At 44.7% G+C, this 16363-nt stretch overlaps 1 long non-coding RNA gene across 1 annotated transcript; it reads left to right on the top strand.

Annotated features, from left to right (window-relative positions):
• Positions 1 to 14875: 14875 nt before the first annotated feature.
• On the top strand, positions 14876 to 16300 carry LOC138657892 (uncharacterized). Its single transcript, XR_011317242.1, has 5 exons — positions 14876 to 15243; positions 15497 to 15583; positions 15666 to 15806; positions 15892 to 15963; positions 16166 to 16300. It is a non-coding gene; the product is annotated as an uncharacterized lncRNA (long non-coding RNA).
• The last annotated feature ends 63 nt before the right edge of the window (positions 16301 to 16363 follow it).

Genomic DNA, 16363 nt, shown 5'->3' with positions numbered 1-16363 from the left:
AAAGACGCTTTTTATTGCAAAAAATATTTTTTGCGTTACCACATTTTGAGAGCTATAATTTTTCCATATTTTGGTCCACAGAGTCATGTGAGGTCTTGTTTTTTGCGGGACGAGTTGACGTTTTTATTGGTAACATTTTCGGGCACGTGACATTTTTTGATCGCTTTTTATACCGATTTTTGTGAGGAAGAATGACCAAAAACCAGCTATTCATGAATTTCTTTTGGGGGAGGCGTTTATACCATTCCGCGTTTGGTAAAATTGATAAAGCAGTTTTATTCTTCGGGTCAGTACGATTTCATCAACACCTCATTTGTATCATTTTTTTATGTTTTGGCGCTTTTATATGATAAAAACTATTTTACAGAAAAAATAATTATTTTTGCATCGCTTTATTCTCAGGACTATAACTTTTTTATTTTTTTGCTGATGATGCTGTATTGTGGTTCATTTTTTGCAGGACAAGATGACGTTTTCAGTGGTACCATGGTTGTTTATATCTGTCTTTTTGATCGCGTGTTATTCCACTTTTTGTTCGGCGGTATGATAATAAAGCGTTGTTTTTTGCCTCTTTTTTTTTTTCTTCTTCTTACGGTGTTTACTGAAGGGGTTAACTAGTGGGCCAGTTTTATAGGTCGGGCCGTTACGGACGCGGCGATACTAAATATGTGCACTTTTATTGTTTTTTTTTTTTATTTAGATGAAGAAATGTATTTATGGGAATAATATTTTTTTTTTCATTATTTAGGAATATTTTTTAAAATTTTTTTTTACACATTTGGAATTTTTTTTTTTTTTACTTTTTTACTTTGTCCCATGGGGGGACATCACAGATCAGTGATCTGACAGTTTGCACAGCACTCTGTCAGATCACTGATCTGACATGCAGCGCTGCAGCCTTCACAGTGCCTGCTCTGAGCAGGCTCTGTGAAGCCACCTCCCTCCCTGCAGGACCCGGATCCGTGGCCATCTTGGATCCGGGCCTGGAGCAGGGAGGGAAGGAGGTAAGACCCTCGCAGCAACGCGATCACATCGCGTTGCTGCGGGGGGCTCAGGGAAGCCCGCAGGGAGCCCCCTCCCTGCACGGTGCTTCCCTGCACCGCCGGCACATCGCGATCATCTTTGATCGCGGTGTGCCGGGGGTTAATGTGCCGGATGTCAGCTGCGATAAGCAGCTGTCACCCGGCCGCGATCGGCGGCGCTCCCCCCGTGAGCGCTGCCGATCGCTATGACGTACTATCAGATAGGCCCAGGGCACCTCGACGGGATAGTACGTCTAAGGTCACAGAGGGGTTAATGCCTATTGACTAGAGCATAGAGAGTAGGAGATGGTAGTCAACAGTGTTGAAAGCTGCAGAGAGGTCTAGAAGAATGAGCAGAGAGTGGTCACCGTTACAATTTGCTGTCTGAAAGTCATTGGTCATTTTGATGAGTGCAGTTTCTGTCGAATATAGGGGGCAGAAGCTGGACTGTGAAGGATCTAGGAGGGAGTGAGTGGAGAGCTAACGGGTAAGGTGGGAAAAGATCAGGCGCTCCAAAAATTTAAAGATGAAAGGGAGGTTGAAGACTGGTTGGTAGTTATTTGTGCAGGATGGATCGAGAGAGGGTTTTTTTTTAATAATGGAGATTTTATAGAGTGTTTAAAGGAGGAGGGGAAAATACCAGAGAAGAGGGAGAGATTAAAGATTGTAGTTAGGTGAGTAGTGGCAACTGGAGAGAGAGACTGGAGGAGATGTGAAGAAATAATGGTCATCAGTGCAAGTAGTCAGATGAGAAGAAGAGAGGAGCCTGGAGACTTGCTTCTTCTGTGATGAGATCAAATGTGGAGAGTTAGCCAGGGGAGAAGTGGGGAGGGATGGGAGTCACAGCACTTGGTGGCTGGGAGCGAATTTCCTGATGGATATTCTCTATTTTTCCTATAAAGTGGGAGACCAGGTCATCAGCAAAGATGTCTGTGATTAGGGCCCGAGTTTTCAGACTGAGGAGGGAGTGAAAGGTGTCGAAGAGTTTTTTTGGATTGTTAGTGAGGAGATCAGGGTGGTGCAGTAGGTCTGTTTGATGAGGTGAAAGGCAGAGTTATAGGTCTTTAACATAAATTTGTAGTGGAAGAAGTCTTCTGGTGTGCAAGTTTTCCTATATAGGCGTTCAGCACTCCTAGAACATCGCTGGAGAAATCGAGTTAGCGATGTGAGCCAGCGCTGTTTTACTCTGTGTTTGGAGGTTCTGAGGGTAAGGGGCGCTACTTGGTCAAGGGTGCTTCTGAGAGTGTCATTGTAGTGGTGAACAGCCAGATCAAGACAGGAATAAGAGGAGATTGGGGACAGTGCTGAGTGTAATGAGTTAGAAAGTGTAAGAGGGTTAACAGTTTGAAAATGTCTGCAAGTGCAGTAGATAGGAGTGTTAAGGGGTGGCCGAGGATTTGTGAGCGTGAAGGAGAGAATGTTGTGGTCAGAGAGGGGGAGCGGTGAGTTATCTAGGTAGGAGATTGAACAGAGATGGACAATGACCAGGTCAATGTGTTACCATCTTTGTGTGTCTCAGAGGTTGAGAGCTGTGAGAGGCCAAGATAAGTGGTTAGCGATAGAAGCTGGGATGAAGATGTGGAAGTGAGGCTGTTAACGGGGATGTTGAAGTCTCCCAAGATAAGGGTTGGTATCTCTGAGGACATGAATTGGGGCAGCAAGGCAGAGAAATGGTCAAGGAAGTGGGTGGGTGAGCCTGGGGGCCGGTATCTGACCGCTACTCTGAGGGAGAGGGGATTCCTACTCCACCACGAAGTCTGTTTGTGGTTCTTGGGGAATGGGAGAATTGTAAGCTACCATGGGAAATGGCAGCAGGGGAGATTAAGAGAGTTGTTCAGAAAGTAGTTGTGCAGGAAAGGAAGCTTATTGAATACAGACCATGAATTCCAGAGAACACAATTAAAGAGGGAGATGAAGGAGTACAACTAATGTTAATCAGGTTAGTAAGGTTTCGATGTGATGTGGGGGAGGGGTTGAGGTTGGGGGATCGTGGACCAGGGATGGGGAGATATCCCCTGAAATCAGTAGCAGTAGTGTCATGTTGCTGCAGTGCAGTATAGCACAAATTCCACCAGGGAGAGCTTGAGAGGGAAGTGAGACTACACACACAGAGCAGCAACACAGACGCAACCAAGTGGCGAGAGATTGGTCAGGAAAGCTGAGTCAAAAAAAGAAGCAGAAGTACTAATAGTAGCAGCAGTATACGTGGTGAGGAACAAGCCACGGGATTCAGCAACGGTCAGAAGCGGATAAGACAAAGACAGAAGGCAGAAGCGAGTCCGAATACGAGCCAAGTAAAAAACCAGAGAATCAAACCAACAAACAGGGAAACACTGGGAAAAGGGCAGAAAAAGGGAATCAACAGACACGGGGCAAGTCAGGGATCACAGCAGGACAGATCAAGAGCTATCAGAGTCAGGTTCACATGCCGAAGGCAGAACTATAGCTAACACCACCAGCAGGATGCATTGGAGCTAAATAGCAAACCTGAGCCCAGAATGAAGCAGAGCAAAGATAACCCTTGACATGATCTGCCTGGAAAAAGGGCAGACAGGATTACACCCTGGAACGGATCATGACAAGTAGAAAGTGAAAGAGCAAGTAGTTCTTGGAATTGTGACAAGTATATCAAGGCAACGGTTCCTCACCCTAGACACACCCCGGAAGAAGCAACACAAAATGGTGTCGGGGTGGTGAACAAAGTTCCTGGGTCCTCTTTTGCAGCTATCTACTAACTTTCAGCTAACATTACCTTCTTACTAAGCTGTATTGTGTTACTGCTATTAGGGATTTAAGAAACTGGGGATCCAACTAATCTAGTTTCTATGGTGGTGATAGGTTTACATTAAATTATATGCTAGAATTTGCACTTTACTACTCTTCATCCCTAGCTATTTTACGTGGTCTCATCTTGTGTATTATGTCATAGGTTTCTCCAGGCTCACTATGTGTCTCTAATATTAGGTGTTCCCTGTTATTTTACTATCTTTTGTGTATATTTATTTTTCAATACAATTATATTTTTCTTTTTACCACCTGGGTGGTGTTTTTTTTATAATTCATAAATATACCTTTAAAGCTAAAGTCTAAGTGCCACCTTTTCCATCTATTAAATTATGTTTGTTTTATCTCCAGAGGTTTCAACAATAATTTCAGAGATGTGCCTTAGACATGTTAGAAAATATGCTCAAGTCACGTTCATATTTTACTATTAACTGTAAAATTAATTATTTCACCCATGTGAGCATTTAATTCTACACAGTTATTAACTTATAATTGTGTTTGTATTAAATTATGATCCCAAATCATTTATATAAATAACACATTCATTTTCATAGTGCACCACTTAGTGATGTTATTCTTTCAGCTGACCCATAACAGTTTAATATGCTCTCTTAAAGCACAATGCTATAGGCTCTTCACTTTTCAAGACTTTCAATATACCTGCACCTTAAATAAAGATTTGGGATCAGATAAGTATATGTTTACTCTTTAGTGAATTTAACAATGGACATCACAAAATGGCTCAAGGAATGCATGACCTCAGCTGGTGGTCTTTTAGTAAGTGATCAACATCTTTCAAGACATTCTTTGAGCCTTGGTCAGTCAAGGTGACATTTGAAAGCACTGGCATAAAATGACAGAAAAAGTATTGTATTCTGTTTGAAAACTTTGTCAATATTAATTAAAAGATGTAAAGATGTTCAAACAAGGTGTGTTTCTTGTTGCTAGTTCCTATATTAGCAGATAAAGAAAACAAGGAATCTTGTTAGACCTGAAATGACATGGACTCTCAGATTGAAGGTCTACTAGAATGTTTAAAACAACTACTTTGTTGCCTAATTGACTGTTACAAATTTGCTGCCTTTTCATTCATTTCTCGCAAGTACAATCCATCACCAATTTTGTCTAGTCTAGAAAAACATAATGCACGATTAGTTATGGTAGAAAGACATGAGGCTGAAAAAACACATAAACTTGACATACCCTATAGTGTTTAGGGACAAACTAAAACAGAAAACTCATTTGTGTTCAAGAATCTAGTTTTGTATTATACCTTGGAGCCTTAAAAATGGTAAAGGATGATGTCTGGATCTTTTTTTACATGTCAGACATATCTTTCAGATTGACATGAAGGTATTGCAAAAGTTAATTCAGCGTTTTAGGAATGACGTATTACATATTCTGTATGCTGATTGATACATGTGGGTTATCAACAGTTATGTGTGAATTATGATACAGAATACACTGCACACATTTTCGCAAAGGAAAGCGTAATATACTTTATAATGATAAAAATGACAATATAAAACAATAGAATGTCATGTTGAAAAGGATGGGGTGAGCTTAAAGGGAGCCTGACAGCTAATACATATCCACAGGCATCATGTATGACACAATGGCTGTATGATTTCATCCATGTATGTTTGAAAGTTGCAATGTTTCATATAAAAAATACTTTGAAAGCCTGTGGACAAGCAGCATGTCTTTGCTGTTAGGTTCTCTTTAATAAAATAAATCTAAACTCGGTAAATAACTTTTTTTGTAAAAGCTAGTATAAAAAGATGAGCATATCTTTCGGAATTGTAATATATTGTAACCGTGACCAACAGTCTATTTGACAACACACTGCACTTTCAAACTTGTTAGATTACTTAAATTGGAAAATTGGTCCAAAAATTATCCATTTTTACAGGCACATACACTGCCTGGTGAAAGTATTCGGCCCCCTTGAACTTTTCAACCTTTTCCCATATATAATGCTTCAAACATAAAGATACCAAATGTAAATTTTTGGTGAAGAATCAACAACAAGTGGAACACAATTGTGAATTTTAATGAAATTTATTGATTATTTGAAATTTTTGTGGAAATTCAAAAGGTGAAAAGTGGGGCGTGCAATATTATTCGGCCCCTTTAACTTAATACTTTGTTGCCCCACCTTTTGCTGTGATTACTGCTGCAAGTTGCTTGGGGTATGTCTCTATCAGTTTTGTACATTGAGAGACTGAAATTCTTGCCCATTCTTCCTTGGCAAAAAGCTCGAGCTCAGTGAGGTTTGATGGAGATCGTTTGTCAACAGCAGTTTTCAGCTCTTTCCACAGATTCTCGATTGGATTGAGGTCTGGACTTTGACTTGGCCATTCTATCACATGGATACGTTTTTTGTCAACTATTCCATTGTAGATTTTGCATTATGTTTGGGATCACTGTCTTGTTGGGATACAAATCTCCATCCCAGTATCAGGTCTTTTGAAAACTCCAACAGGTTTTCTTCAAGAATGGTCCTGTATTTGGCTCCATCCATCTTTCCATCAACTTTAACCATCTTCCCTGTCCCTGCTGAAGAAAAGCAGGCCCAAACCATGATGCTGCCACCACCATGTTTGACAGTGGGGATGCTGTGTTCAGGGTGATGAGCTGTGTTACCTTTACGCCAAACATATCATTTGGCATTGTTGCCAAACTGTTTGATTTTGGTTTCATCTGACCAGAGCACCTTCTTCCACATGTTTGGTGTGTCTCCCAGGTGGCTTGTTGCAAACTTTAAATGACACTTTTTATGGATATTTTTGAGAACTGGCTTTCTTCTTTCCACTCTTCCATAAAGGCCAGATTTGTGCAGTGTATGAGTGATTGTTGTCCTAAGGACAGACTGTCCCACCTCAGATGTAGATCTCTGCAGTTCATCCAGAGTGATCATGGGCCTCTTGGCTGCATCTCTGATCAGTCTTCTCCTTGTTTGAGATGAAAGTTTAGAGGGACGGCCGGGTCTTGGTAGATTTGCAGTGGTATGATACTCCTTCCTTTTCAATATGATCGCTTGCACAGTGCTCCTTGGGATGTTTAAAGTTTTGGAAATCATTTTGTTTCCAAATCTGGCTTTAAACTTCTACACAACAGTATCCCAGACCTGCCTGTTGTGTTGAAAAGTTCAAGGTGGCCGAATACTTTTGCAAGGCACTGTACCTTCCTTCCTGTTGCTTATATACAAGTGGTGCTAGAGGAAAATTAAATGCATTTTTCAAAAGTTGTCTAAAATTATCCTTTTCTTTAAGAAACAAAATAGGTATCCTGTTTAGAAAAAGAAGAAGAAATGGCTACTCAACTGGAAATGAAAACATTATCCATTTTTGGCATCCACAACAAAATGATAGTCCTAAAATGATGAAATTATTACATTTTATCAAAACTGTCGACAAACGATCCATTTTTAAGGGAGCAGGGAAAAGATTGCTCTTTTGAAAGTGAAGAAGCAATGGCTTGTCCAGCTATATTTTTTTTAAATAGTACTAATATTAGAGCTGTTTAACTGTTTGTGTTAAACTCAAGAGAGTAAGTTTCCCAGCATTAGGGTACCGTCACACAGTGCAATTTTCATCGCTACGACGGCACGATTTGTGACGTTGCATCGTCGCTTAATTATCGTTTCAAACATCGTAGACTGCGGTCACACTACACGATGCACGGCGCTGAAGCGATAAAATCATGACGTATTTGCGATGTAGAAGTCGTATGGGACAGTCGTACGGTCATGTCACACAAGACGATTCAGAGCAAATTTTGCATAATCTGTGCGTGACCTTGTTCACTAGGGGCGTGTTGTGCTACTAGCTAGTGTGCTGATAGGCCAAAGGTTCTGTGCACACAATTGGTTGAAAATTTTGTCACCTGAGCGCTATTGTTCCCAATGCCACCTCACTGCTTTCAAAATTTCCTTTCTTCACTTCGTACTTGGACACTTGGTGGACCTGGACATCGGAATTTTGTACTGCGCTGAATATACCACGCTTTGCACCGCTGCTTCGAGGTATGTAAACCGCTTGGGCGTGGTGGATGGAACGCTGTATGGTCGGCATGAGTGCTTCGTTCCACCGCTGAAGCGAAGTGGATGGTACACTGTTGTGACTGGAGGGCTACAATGTGGCAGATGGTACGCTGTTGTGACTGTTTGTGACTGGTCGTGACTGGTGGGCTACAGCGTGGTAGATGGAACGCAGTTTGGTCGGCATCGGATTCAGTATTTCACAGAATATTCCACGCTTTGCACCGCAGCTTCGAGGTATGTTAGACCGCTTGGGCATAGTGGATGGAACGATGTACTGTCGTCATGAGCGCTTCGTTCCGTCGCTGAAGCGATGCGGATGGTACGCTGTTGTGACTGGTTGTGACTGGTGGGCTAGAGCGTGGTAGATGGAACGCTGTTTGGTCGGCATGACCGCTTCGTTCCGCCGCTGAAGCGATGCGGATGGTACGCTGTTGTGACTGGTTATGACCGGTTGTGTCTGGTGAGCTACAGCGTGGCAGATGGTACAATGTATGGTCACCATGAGCTCTTTGTGTGGCTGCTGTAGGGAAGCGGGCGGTACACTGTTTTGGGTTATGGTGGCCTATGGCGTGGCAGATGGAACAAGCGATGCGGATGGTACGCTGTTGTGACTGTTTGTGACTGGTCGTGACTGGTGGGCTACAGCGTGGTAGATGGAACGCAGTTTGGTCGGCATGACCGCTTCGTTCCGCCGCTGAAGCGATGCGGATGGTACGCTGTTGTGACTGGTTATGACCGGTTGTGTCTGGTGAGCTACAGCGTGGCAGATGGTACAATGTATGGTCACCATGAGCTCTTTGTGTGGCTGCTGTAGGGAAGCGGGCGGTACACTGTTTTGGGTTATGGTGGCCTATGGCGTGGCAGATGGAACAAGCGATGCGGATGGTACGCTGTTGTGACTGTTTGTGACTGGTCAGGACTGGTGGGCTACAGCGTGGTAGATGGAACGCAGTTTGGTCGGCATGACCGCTTTGTTCCGCCGCTGAAGCGATGCGGATGGTACGCTGTTGTGACTGGTTATGACCGGTTGTGTCTGGTGAGCTACAGCGTGGCAGATGGTACAATGTATGGTCACCATGAGCTCTTTGTGTGGCTGCTGTAGGGAAGCGGGCGGTACACTGTTTTGGGTTATGGTGGCCTATGGCGTGGCAGATGGAACAAGCGATGGTAGGCATGAGCGCTTTGTGTGGCTGCTGTTGTTAAGCGTTTGGCACACTGGCACAAGTATTGTTTAAAGGACTCTTTGTCAACCGTGTAATTTTTTTTTATAATTATTTTTCAGATGTCAAATCGTGTGGAGTTCATCAGGGATTTCATGGAGATTTACCAGTCTTTTCCCTGCCTCTGGAAAATCAAATCTGCAGACTATTGTAACAGGGAAAAGAGGAGGGAGGGTTACTTAAAGCTCATTGAGCTTTACAATCGTCATGCACCAGAAGAGGCAGCAAACGAAGCGGTTATTAAAAAGAAAATCCAGGCGCTCCGCACGGTGTGGAGGAAGGAGCTGAACAAGGTTCTTCAGACTACAAGGTCCGGAGCTTCCACTGAAGATGTTTATGTGCCAAAACTTTGGTATTTTGAACATCTTAATTTTCTGAGGGACCAAGAGGTGCCACGGACTTCCACGTGTCTTCGCTTGTTGGCACCTGTGGAACAAATAGTTTCGGAGAACCACGCCGAGCAGGAGTCACAAGGGCTACAAGTAAGTAGCTCTTTGGACGAAAGTTCACCAATGTGTCCTATAATTACCTAAATTTTCTCTGCATTTTATGTTTTATACTTCTGATTATCACATCAGTTTGAAGTTATTACAAAAACATGTACACATAAGTAACCCTGTCGCAGTAAAGTATTATATGGGGAACTTAATATGTATGAAATGGCGATATTTCTAAACCATACCATCTAAGCAATATAGAAAATAGTATCGCTTCAAGCTGCCGATGTACTCTTGTTGAGACTATTTAGACTATAAAATATTCATCAGGTTCCCCTAGCAGTCAGAACAGTGTAGTTCAAAGTATTAAATAAAAGGGAGGGTTAAAGAATATTACTAAGCTTAAAATATATTATAACCTTTTTTTACCTACTACGAATATATAGTTTGGATGCGGTTATGGTGGTACAACTTTTTGTTGCCGGGTTCATAACTTTTTTTTTTTCCCCCCCAGGATGACAGTGCGCAGGACAGTACACTGGACTGTTCACAGGACTGCACGACAACTGATTTAGTGGAGGCTGCACCTGCCAGGACTCAATCGAGGCAAGGTCCAAGAAAACGGAAAGCCACCTCAGACGCCTCGCATGAACTATTGAGCCTAGCAAAGAAGGTGTTGACAAGCAATGTTAGCCCTGCGTTGCAGGGGTTTGGACACTATGTGGTTGACAAACTGGCCAAAATGGACGAGAACCAAAGAACACTAGCAGAGCGTCTGATTATGGAAGCAGTAAACAAGGGTACAGATGGCGATTTGGACAAGAACACTTGTTTGGTCTCTTCCTGGCCAATACAGCGGACAGAGCCATCAAATTACAATGGTTGGTCACAGTGTCAGACATCGATGCGACACAATGCTCACGTTTCCCAGTTCGGCCAGCCACCCCCTAATAACTCCTACACGCCAATACCTTCACATATGGCTTCGCCCATCAGGCACCAAAGTTATCAGCCGGAACAATCGTCGTATCATAATATGTGATTGCCTCACTTCTTTTACATTCCTTTTTATTATATTGTCTTTTTAAAATAATGTTTCAAATAAAAGCTTTTGTTAGAAATTCTAACACTACTTTTTGATTGGTGTGTCTCGATCACAGCACTGTATGAGGGCACAAATTAACGTAACAAACTAATGTAAACTTAACTAAAACAAAGAAAAAATGAATATTAGTTTAAATAATTTTTTTTAATTTAACAACATAACATTTTTAAAACCAGTAATACTATTTAGTATTGTCCCCCCTACAACTGGTGGCACATGTCCTTTATCTTCTGCAACTCTACGATTGCCAGATTCTGCTGCTTGTGAATGTGCGCCAGAGTCTCGCACAGCCTTTCAATCCTGGCTATTACATCCAGGATGGTCACACTGCCGGCTGCTGTTGGTGACAAAGCATAAAAACCTAACATTAATACCACAGTATTATCCTGATAGTGGGCTGTGATCACATCCCCATAATAGCGTACAGGATGAATGAAACATCTGAGGCGGCGGAAGGCTCTGAAACGGCCCTTGCTGTACAGGGTTACATAGAGAGAGGCAGTGAGTGACAATCTTTAACGTGTAGGGAAAACTTACGTGGCAAGACCTCGTCTGGGGACATATTCTCCGAAAGAGAGAAGCCCGGAAGAGCATCAGGGGGACAGTACTGCGGTGACTGGGATGCCTCGGGGTGGCGGCGCTGTTTCTTTGCCTCTTTTAATGGAAAAAAAGGTGCTGTCAGCATTCATAAATAAATAATGTTTTAGAAGAGGGAAGAGGGGACCTGCCACCAAATCCTCATCACATTATTGTGTGAACCTACTAGGGTGTTGAGCCGTTGACCCTGAGGGCGCACGGACATCGGAGGCGGGGTGGGAAGCCTCGTGGCTGCGACGCTGTGTTTTTGCCTCTGTGAAGGGAAAAAAATAAAAATTTTTAAACATAAATGGCAACAGTGACTGCAGGTGGGGGGGGGGTCGAGGGGACCTGCCACCAAATCCTCATCACATTATTGTATGAACCTACTAGGATCTGTTGTTGACCCGGAGGGCACTGGGACAGAAGAGGCCGTGTGGGAAGCCTCGTGGCTGCGACGCTGTATTTTTGCCTCTGTGAAGGGAAAAAAATAAAAATTTTTAAACATAAATGTCAACAGTGACTGCAGGTGGGGGAGGGGGGGATCGAGGGGACCTGCCACCAAATCCTCATCACATTATTGTATGAACCTACTAGGATCTGTTGTTGACCCGGAGGGCACTGGGACAGAAGAGGCCGTGAGGGAAGCCTCGTGACTGCGACGCTGTGTTTTTGCCTCTGTGAAGGGAAAAAAATAACAATTTTTAAACATAAATGGCAACAGTGACTGCAGGTGGGGGGGGGGGGTCGAGGGGACCTGCCACCAAATCCTCATCACATTATTGTATGAACCTACTAGGATCTGTTGTTGACCCGGAGGGCACTGGGACAGAAGAGGCCGTGTGGGAAGCCTCGTGGCTGCGACGCTGTATTTTTGCCTCTGTGAAGGGAAAAAAATAAAAAATTTTAAACATAAATGGCAACAGTGACTGCAGGTGGGGGGGGGGGTCGAGGGGACCTGCCACCAAATCCTCATCACATTATTGTATGAACCTACTAGGATCTGTTGTTGACCCGGAGGGCACTGGGACAGAAGAGGCCGTGTGGGAAGCCTCGTGGCTGCGACGCTGTATTTTTGCCTCTGTGAAGGGAAAAAAATAAAAAATTTTAAACATAAATGGCAACAGTGACTGCAGGTGGGGGAGGGGGGGATCGAGGGGACCTGCCACCAAATCCTCATCACATTATTGTATGAACCTACTAGGATCTGTTGTTGACCCGGAGGGCACTGGGACAGAAGAGGCCGTGAGGGAAGCCTCGTGGCTGCGACGCTGTGTTTTTGCCTCTGTGAAGGGAAAAAAATAACAATTTTTAAACATAAATGGCAACAGTGACTGCAGGTGGGGGGGGGGGTCGAGGGGACCATCCACCAAATCCTCATCACATTATTGTATGAACCTACTAGGATCTGTTGTTGACCCGGAGGGCACTGGGACAGAAGAGGCCGTGTGGGAAGCCTCGTGGCTGCGACGCTGTATTTTTGCCTCTGTGAAGGGAAAAAAATAAAATTTTTTAAACATAAATGGCAACAGTGACTGCAGGTGGGGGGGGGGGGGGGGTCGAGGGGACCTGCCACCAAATCCTCATCACATTATTGTATGAACCTACTAGGATCTGTTGTTGACCTGGAGGGCACTGGGACAGAAGAGGCCGTGTGGGAAGCCTCGTGGCTGCGACGCTGTATTTTTGCCTCTGTGAAGGGAAAAAAATAAAAAATTTTAAACATAAATGGCAACAGTGACTGCAGGTGGGGGAGGGGGGGATCGAGGGGACCTGCCACCAAATCCTCATCACATTATTGTATGAACCTACTAGGATCTGTTGTTGACCCGGAGGGCACTGGGACAGAAGAGGCCGTGTGGGAAGCCTCGTGGCTGCGACGCTGTGTTTTTGCCTCTGTGAAGGGAAAAAAATAACAATTTTTAAACATAAATGTCAACAGTGACTGCAGGTGGGGGGGGGTTGGATCGAGGGGACCTGCCACCAAATCCTCATCACATTATTGTATGAACCTACTAGGATCTGTTGTTGACCCGGAGGGCACTGGGACAGAAGAGGCCGTGTGGGAAGCCTCGTGGCTGCGACGCTGTGTTTTTGCCTCTGTGAAGGGAAAAAAATAACAATTTTTAAACATAAATGTCAACAGTGACTGCAGGTGGGGGGGGGGGATCTAGGGGACCTGCCACCAAATCCTCATAACATTATTGTATGAACCTACTAGGATCTGTTGTTGACCCGGAGGGCACTGGGACAGAAGAGGCCGTGTGGGAAGCCTTGTGGCGGCGGCGCTGTCTCTTGGCCTCTGTGAAGGAAAAAAAAAAGTTTGGTCAGCAGAAAGCTGTGCCACATAGTGCTCTTCACCGTTCAAACTGCCCCATAGCTGTGACACATAGTGGTTCTGCAACGTTCAAACTGACCCATAGATGTGGCACATAGTGGCTCTGCAATGTTCAAACTGTCCCATAGATGTGGCACATAGTGGCTCTGCAACGTTCAAACTGCCACATAGCTGTGACACTTTGTGGCTCTGCAACGTTCAAACTGCCACATAGCTGTGACACTTTGTGGCTCTGCAACGTTCATACTGGCCCAAAGGCCTATGCAAATCCATGCAGCGTACCCCCCATTCCCATGAATCACCCAATTAACCCTTCTGCGTGCCCAAATTTTGGGTACCTGCGTACTGACCTCTGCGAATCTCCTTGCGAAGCTCCTGCAGGCGCTCTGGGCTTTTGGACTTCAGATCACCCCATTTTTTCACAATCTGGGCCTTACTGCGAGTTATCCCAAACCGCTTCCTGAGGCCCTCAGACACCACACGGACAACTTCGTCCTTGTGCTGGTTGCGGTGCAGCACCAGCCCTGTTGTTTCATACTGCATCCTATCCATTGTTCCAATAAGGAACTTGAGCTCTGGGATGCCCATAGGAGGATCACGGCGACTGGCAGCCATTATCAGGATGTCAGGGATCCAAAACAAGCTAGCGCAGGCACGCCGGAACGCTGTAACGTCATCACGCCGTCATAGACCACGAGCGTACATTACGTGACGCTCCGGCGTTATATAACCATCCTTCGAACGGCTTTTACTCTGTGCGTTCATTCCGTACCGCTCATGCGTCACAAATGTGACGCTGTCCATAAACTGCAACGCTATTGCGAAGCCGATCTGGCGGCAGGACGGCGTAGTCAAGCTCCTCCTGTGGGCGTTGCTGTTCAGGGTCATTCCATCTAAAATGGCGGCGAGATTGCGTTCTGCTCCTCTGGGGCAGCCAGAGCTCCTTTTTTTTATTAGTCAGATGGATACCCTGGATTATGAGGGTCAGGAAAGCCGCCCTGCCCACCCACACATCCACAAGCGGGAAGTGCTTGGCCACATAGCCAGAATGATGGAGAGGAGGTTTGGCGTCTGCCGCAGTCAGCTTCAACTGCGTAAAAAATGGGCTGACCTCCGCTATAAAACGCCACAAATGTTTGCTGAGTTGCGTGCGGAGGCAAGGCGAGGCAAGTACTAGTATGGGGGGATTGGGAGATGCACGCTGTCAGGAGGGGGGGGTTTGTGAGGGAGGCTTGCGCTCATGGTTGCCAACTTCACCTCAAATGCATTAAAACACATGCCCCGTTTTTTTAAAAATTTAGTTATTTTCCAAGCAGAATATGCGTTGTCCGTGAGAAAACTTGTCGGGTTCCCTAATCTCAACCACCATCTTGAAATTATTAAGATGTCCGTAATTTTTAGTTTCTCAATTGACCAAAAATATTATCGGAGGAGGGTGGCCTACTGATGAAATGATACGTTTTCCAAAGACAGGAAGACCATTGAACACCAGAGCCCACAGACATGTCAGAGTATCGCACCCCTGTAAAGTGTGATCTCTATTTTATGTTTCAGTATATTGTAAGCTTTGATCTGCAGCACTCAACATTTGTGTGTAAACATTGTGATTCTTTACTTTAGGTGTAGAGAGACAGCGGCGGCGGCAAGTGAGACCCACCATTGACACCAGTACCACATCTTCAGACACCAGTGGCAGCCCACAGTCCGGGACATCACGTAAGTTCACAATCATTGATTGCATTTTTTTTAACATCACACGGGACATAACAGGGTAGCTGAAATATTTGAAGACATTACAGACGCAGTAATGACCCAGCGGCCTAACACGCCTCCACCATCTGTTGCGACCATGCACCCTCGCACCCCTGTGAAGTGTTATATAAATTTTATGTTTCAGTATATTGTTAGCTTTGATCTGCAGCACTCTACATGTGTATTTAAAGATTGCGTTTGTTAACTTTATGTGTAGAGAGACAGCGGCGGCAACAGGTACCTGCCATTGCCAGAAGCACCACAGCATCCACCACCAGCGGGAGCCCAGAGCCCGGGACGTCACGTAAGTTAACAATCATTGATTACAGTTTTTCAACTGCATAAGGGACATAAGAGGGTAGCGGTAATATTTGAATACATTACAGACGCAGTAATGACACAGCGGCCTACCACGCCTCCACCAGACAGCAGACGGCCTCGCACCCCTACACCACCCTCAACACCTCCCTTCCGACACTCCTCTTCCTCCCCCGGGTCGGCGCCATTCTCCCCAGAAGCTAACATACGTAAGTGACCAAAACAGCGAGCGCTTCCCAACGGCGTGTTCCATAGTTAACCAGATCTGTTATTATTTCCTTTTCGGTGCTGCAGCACTGTCAAGATCGCTGGGATGGGAAATTAGCACCTCTGGTTCTGACAATGAGGAACCGGCGTCCCTTCTCCGTAAGTATCAACATAATACGAGTGGTTTTCTGCTGGATGTCACAATAGACAACTAAAACTGTAAAATTTAATAAAATTAACATTGCCCTGTGGTGCCAGACCAAATAGAAATTTACAACACACAAAATTTGGTCCTGCCACAGAGGTCGAGATGTATTTTCAGCGGATTCAACGTTGGTTCTCCAACCTCTTCTATCCACAGAACCGCCCACCGTAAGAGAGCTCCTGGCGAGACAATTGCGCCTGGAGCGGACAGCAGCGCTCCTGCAGCAGACAGCAGCGCTCCTCCAGGCTCAAGTAGAGCAGCAGGGCGTGACGCTGCGACACCTCTTGGGCCGTGGAAGGAGATAATTTTTTTTTTTTTGGTTATGTTATATTTAGTTGTTAATTAATTTTAAAC

This window comes from Ranitomeya imitator, chromosome 1 (assembly GCF_032444005.1).
Source record: "Ranitomeya imitator isolate aRanImi1 chromosome 1, aRanImi1.pri, whole genome shotgun sequence".
NCBI classification, from domain to species: Eukaryota; Metazoa; Chordata; class Amphibia; order Anura; family Dendrobatidae; genus Ranitomeya; species Ranitomeya imitator.
The sequence above is the reverse complement of the archived record's forward strand: the minus strand, read 5'-3'. Positions and strand labels throughout refer to the sequence as shown.